Raw genomic sequence first — 6,586 nt, forward strand, 5'->3', positions numbered from 1 at the left:
GTGAGCAATAACTCGATACTTTATGAAATAATAGCCATTACAGCTGTTAAATAATAGTATAGTAAATATCAATAAATACAGTAGGCTACTTGATGTAGTTTAGTAGTAGCCTACTTTACACCACCGACTGTAACTCACCTATAGGCTAGTTGACTTCTCCTTGATCTGCATCCAGTGGAACTGTAATCTGGCAAGACAGATCTGTTTGTATTTCTTTAATTTTTTTTATCTTTTTTTTCTTTTGCTGTTTTTTTTGTTTGTTTTTTGTATTTTACCAAATGGGTTCTCTAGGTTTTCATAGTTGCCACCCAGATTGGTGGAACTGAAGAATGAAAGACAGAGGCAGGGAAACCAGTGTGCTTTATAACTGGCCCAGTACAGCTGTAACATGACCTGCCTCCAGACTCCCTGATCCCTATGCACTTATTAACCACACACACACACACACACACACACACACACACACACACACGCTCGTGCGTGTGTGCTTTGGAGTAGATCAGGCCATTTCCAAGAAAAGAGTCTCCCCGACACAAGTGGAAGTGAAAGTAAGCAGCTGCAGCTTGCTGGAAAAAATATCTGCCACTTTAAACTCCTATAAATCTGTGATGATGTAACAAAGTGTTTCTTTATTCTTTATCGTTATTATTTCTTGTTGTGTTTTGCCACCTATCAAAGTCCTTCATACATTTAGCTAGAAACACTCTCTAGATATTGTTGGACTTGCTTATGACATGTCAGCTATCACTGGCTCCACCAGGCCGAAGGAGGCCAGAGCAGAACCGTGGCATTGCATTTTTCACATTGTGCTGCTGTAGCGCCACCAGGAGGCCGATTTTAGCAAAACCCGAATTTTGGATATTTCTTCTACGGACTTTGTCCAAATATCACACAAATCGATACACAGCATCTCTATAGTCGTGTGATCTGTCCGATTTGTCATATTCCATCCTGATTGGCTATAAGATTGGCTTCCAAAGTGGCTCGTTTGGAACAAAATGCCTCAAATCATGAACACAGCGTGCGATTGCCGTGAAACCTCATGGTGGCACTATAACAGGCCAATTCACGTTTTACCTATAACTGGACCGATCGGCGTGAAACTTTGCAAACACATACTCCTATAGGCTAAGAAAAAACCCTCAAATTGGTTAGTTTTTTGCAAAACAGATTTTATTATATAACTCCTTCAGATTTTTGCAAATCGGTACACATTATCTCTGTAGTCATGCGATCAACAAGGATCTGTCGATTATTTTTCATATTCTATCCTGATTGGTTAAGATTGGCATCCAAACTGTTTGTGGTCCGTTTTGAACAAAATGCCCATGCAGGGCAGTGGCAAGTATACTTTAGACTAGGCAGGGGTTGAAGCGTGTGTGTGCATGTGTGTGCATACGTGTGCATGTGTGTGCATGCATGTGAGTGCAGGATTATTATTATTATTATTATTTTCTCCATGTATCTGTACACACAACTGTGTAACAAGAAAACTACACATTTTGATCATGACGGCAGACAGTTTCTGCCTGCAGTGCAGAGTGTAGTAGAACTCTGTAGGCAACATTAGCCAGCAGGCTAAGGGAGGATGAAAGTTTTGCTTCTCACTTTGGGCACACAGAGCCTGCAGGCACCATGCGCACATTGCGTCAAATAAATCTGTGATTTAAAAAATAATGGTGACTCGTAATATATCTGCTCGCTGGCATGTACCGAGCAATCTTCGTTCCTACTCTCACCTATGGTCATGAAGCGTGGGTCATGACCGAAAGAATAAGGTCGCAAATACGTGGCCGAAATGAGTTTTCTTCGACAGGTGGCTGGCATCTCCCTTAAGAGTTAGGAATTTCAGTCACGCAAGAGAGACTGGGAGTAGAGTCGCTGCTTCTTCGCCTGGAAACGAGCCAGCTTAGGTGGTTCGGGCATCTGGTTAGGTTGCCTCTCGGGCGTCTCCCTAGGGAGGTCCTCGAGGCACGTCCCACTGGTAGGAGACCCCCGGGCAGACCGAGCCGCAGATGGAGGGATCACACTGACTCACTGGCCTTGGAACGCCTCGAGATCTCCCAGGAGGAAGTCACTAATGTTGCTCTGGAAAGGGATGTCTGGAGTTCTCTGGTGGAGCTGTTGCCCCTGTGACCCGACTAAGGATAAGCGGTTGAAGATGGGGCTAAATATGTATTTCTTTACAGCATTTTATGTTGATTTATTTTTTATTATTATTTACTATAGTCTCATCTGGCCACTAAAGATCATGGGAACTACTGGTGTGAAGGAGGAAATGAAAAAGTGACATATTGAGCCTACAACACACAGTATGGGAGCCTCCCAGACAGTACCTCTACCTCCACACCAGTAGATCCCATGATCTTTTGTGGCCAGATGTAATGTCCTGGGGTCTAGTAGGATTATAGTAAATTATACAATCTTGTAAAGAAATACATATTTATCCCCATGCTCGAATGCCCCCCCCCCCCCCCTGTCAAAAATCACTAAAATGGAGAGAATTAGGTATTTCCTGAGAAACAGGGAGAGACAGTTTGATAAGGTTTGGCTGCCCCTTGTCCATTACGTGAGTAGAAACGATTAATAGACAGGATACCATTGATATGGTTGACTGTACGCCATTTTCTTTTCAGATGTTTTCCATGAGCTTTCTATCATCTTATATAGTATGCAGTGTCACTGAGCAGTATGGGTGGGAGGGTTAAGGGATTTCTTTCTCTTTTTTGTCTTGTTTATTTTTTTCTTTCATTTTGTTTCATATATTTTTTTATTTCATATCATAATGTTTGTAATAATTTATAAGCTGTTCAATAAAAACATATTTGACAAAAGAAATCACTAAAATGGCTAAAACCAAAGAAAGCAGCAAATGAAAAATAAATTAACACTCATCTTTTACTTTCTCTAATAACAACCTAAAACATGAACCTTGGTTGAAAAAGACTAAAGTTGTCCTTTAAATACCAGTAATAACAACTGACTCTGACATTTGTTTTTGTGGCTTGCAGGGCACGGCAACTTGTGGGGCCGGGAGCAAGAAAGCTTTTTCAGGGACACAAGCAGCGTCCTAGCAGCAGAAAACATGGATTTCATTTAAACATGTGGCATCTTAAACTACAGTATTACTACAGTAGTACTACAGCGTGCTAGCAGCAGAAAGCATGTATTTCATATTTCATTTCAGCATCTTAAACTAGATGTTTTTTAAAAAGACATTTTTTTCCTCTCTATAATTAGCATTTTTTTTTGCTGTCAATACAAACTGCAGTTGAATCGACAGCAGCATGGCAGTGTTCTGATACCGATACAGCCGTGTGTGTGTGTGTGTGTGTGTGTGTGTGTGTGTGTGTGTGTGTGTGTGTGTGTGTGTGTGTGTGTGTGTGTGTGTGTGTGTGTGTGTGTGTGTGTGCGTCCGTGCGTTTGTGGGATGGTGTGTGTTTGGGATGATGCTTCAAAGTAGATCAGACCATTTCTCAGAAATCCCCTGACACAACTGAAAGTGAAAGTGTGCAGCTGACCTTGACTCCGTGTCTATGATTGATTAAATGTTCAGTGTTCCTTACACAACACCACTCGAGTCAGAGGTCAAAGGTTTTTATAACCTTTATTATTTATATTTTATAGTCGTTTCCACACGTAGACATATAGGGCTGGGACGCAAATCGGTGACCTATTTGTACTGTATATATAGCCACTAAACTATGGCTGCTCAAGTTTCAACATGCTTTATTATTATGTAGACTAACCTGTCTAATGTAATCTCTCAAGACTGATTCAGAGCTGGGTGATGGGGCCTTTTTCATACATTCAAGTAAATTCAAACAATATTAAAAAAAAATATTTAAACAAATGCAACTTTTAAGCGGAAGTGAAAAATAGCCAATCTACAAGCTCACCACGCGTTGCGGAGAGCAACGTGTTGTGAGCTTGGCTATTTTCACCGGTTTGGAAACCACTACCCTAAATTAACTCAAAATATGGGTTGTCCTTGAGTCATGTTTGTATGTCGAGGACCACAACGAGAAAAATAAAAAAATAAAAAAACTAAACCACATGGGTGGACCACATTGTAGCCCTCCTGCCCACACACCATTACCTTTGTTGTAGCTTCCTCCCCCGTGACTGCATCAGTCGACCACCTTCTGGGTAAGATGCGACCTCTTCCTCTCCACCACGTCGTCACTAAAGGTCTCATAATGAATTGTCTGCCAGTCAGTCAGTGAGCAGCAGCAACACAGGATGGAGCAAACATCGCTCTACCTTCTAGTCTGTGAGTAGAAACACTCAATTATACTCAATTATCGTACTCACGTATAGGGCTTCGCAGTCCCGCCCACTTTCAGAGCGACGAGGGCACCAGTAAATAATTCCCCATTCATTTCCCCCCATAGACGTTTCAAAAAGTCTTAATTTAAAGACATTGAAAGAGACGGAAAAAGGGCAGGGTACGACACTTATTTTATTTTTTATGTGTTTATTTCATGATTTGTCAGCTCGGCTGTTGGCTTTGTTTAAATAAAGACTTTTTGAAATGTCTATGGGGAAAATGAATGGGGGATTATTTCCTGGTGCCCTCGTCGAGACTGTGACGCTCTATAGAGTTCCGGTAGAGTGAGTGTGTGTGTGTGTGTGTGTGTGTGTGTGTGTGTGTGTGTGTGTGTGTGTGTGTGTGTGCGTGCGTGCGTGCCTGCCTGCCTGCCTTCCTGCACGAGTGCGAGTGTGTGTTCTGAAAACCACCTGGACATCAGTACGTTTTATGCTCTCTCTCTCTCTCTCTCTCTCCCTCTCTCTCTCTCTCTCTCTAGTTATTTTCATGGTGAGTGTCTCAGCAGAATTTCCAAACAGTGGTGAGAGGTAAGTCTGTTTGGCTTCTACTGACCTGATGATCCAATTATCCACAACACTGAAATCAGGGAATAACAAGCAATATATATGTTTTTAACACACAGTACCTGCATCCTCCTATATCTCTGTCTCTGTCCCACAGCCTCTCTCAGACCCAGGCCTGACAGATCTCAGTTCTTTAAATATGAGTCTGTCTTTCTGAGCTGTGAGGACGGACTGTCTGACTCTGCTGTGTGGAGACTGAAGAGGACCAGCATCCACAACATCACCTCAGAGTGTAGTGACGGTCGCTGGGGGAGGATGAACAACAGAGGATGCTTTGTCAGGTCCATGCAAACGTTTGACAGTGGAGCTTACTGGTGCGAGTCTTCAAAGGGGAAGAGCAACCCAGCGCATTTCACTGTGACTGGTATACGTTCAGCAAGTCATCAACTTTGTTCTGTTCATTTCAGTTGTCTGTTGTACGGGTCACTGTGTGCCTTTGTTGTATTGTCTTGTCTTGTATTGTATCTGTATGCTGCAGGGCGGGTCCTTGGGGTCCAAGACAAATGTCTCCCTCGGGAGACAAAATAAAGAAACCTTGAACCTTGTTCAAGAGTATTTCATGTTAAACCTCATGTTGGGATATAGTGTTGCTCAGAGTGATGTAACCTCAGTCTAATGTTCTTCTATTCGGATGTTATTTATATCATTGTTCAGCTGGAGATGTGATCCTGGAGGGCCCTGCACTTCCTGTGATGGAAGGAAGTGATGTCACTCTGCACTGCGCGTACAAATTAAATAAAACTGCTAGACCATCCTCTGACCGTCCAGCTGATTTCTATAAAGACGGATCCCTCATCGGCACTGAGTCTATAGGACAGATCACCATCCACAGTGTTTACAAGTCTGATGAAGGACTCTACAAGTCACATCTCTGACCTCGGAGAGTCACCACAGAGCTGGATGGATGTGACAGGTGAGATTGTTGTACTTTTGTATCACAAACCCAGACTTTATTTTACCTGCGTGATAAGAGGACTGAGAGGTTTTTCTGATTGGTCAACTGCTGTATAACCCCTAGGGCTGATAAAGGCAAGGTCAACTGACATAATGACCTCTCTGCTTCACCCTCTGAGAGTTTAGATCATCACAACTAAAGACCTTTCAGTTTGTCACTGCCTTTGATTGAGTTAGCCTACTTTTTTTTCTTTCTCTTGTACTGCAACTGTATAATTGTATATCTGTACGAGGGTTTAATGCCAGGTATAGGGCACGCAAATTCCTGACCGGAAATTTCTTCGGGACCCGTCATCCCGGAGGTTGTTGTTTTTTTTTGTTAGAAATTACACTAAAGGAGTTTTCACACAGTGCGCATTCTTTCCCCTGATGTATGAGTGCTCAAATGTCCAATCTGAACCCTCCCATCATTTTCAAACATGTTTGATGATATTTATATGGAATTATGGATCACACTCAAGGGCTGTAACGGGGGAGCCAGCGGGACCCAACGTAAATGTTGGGTGGTATTTTATTTTAAATACCTGCGGGCGGGCACGGGCGGTCAAGATAAAATCAGCGGGACTCCGCGAATCCTGCATCCTCCCGCAATTAACCAGATACAGAGCTTATTATACACTTTAGCAAAATATGAACGTATAATTTCCTTTCTGCGCTGGACAAGCACCGAGTCACTCTCACCAGAACTGTGTTGGACATCTTCAGGCACGCTCCCAAAAGCTGCTGCACCTGTCAATCA

Source organism: Protomyctophum parallelum (genome assembly GCF_964188405.1).
Source record: "Protomyctophum parallelum genome assembly, chromosome: 18".
NCBI classification, from domain to species: Eukaryota; Metazoa; Chordata; class Actinopteri; order Myctophiformes; family Myctophidae; genus Protomyctophum; species Protomyctophum parallelum.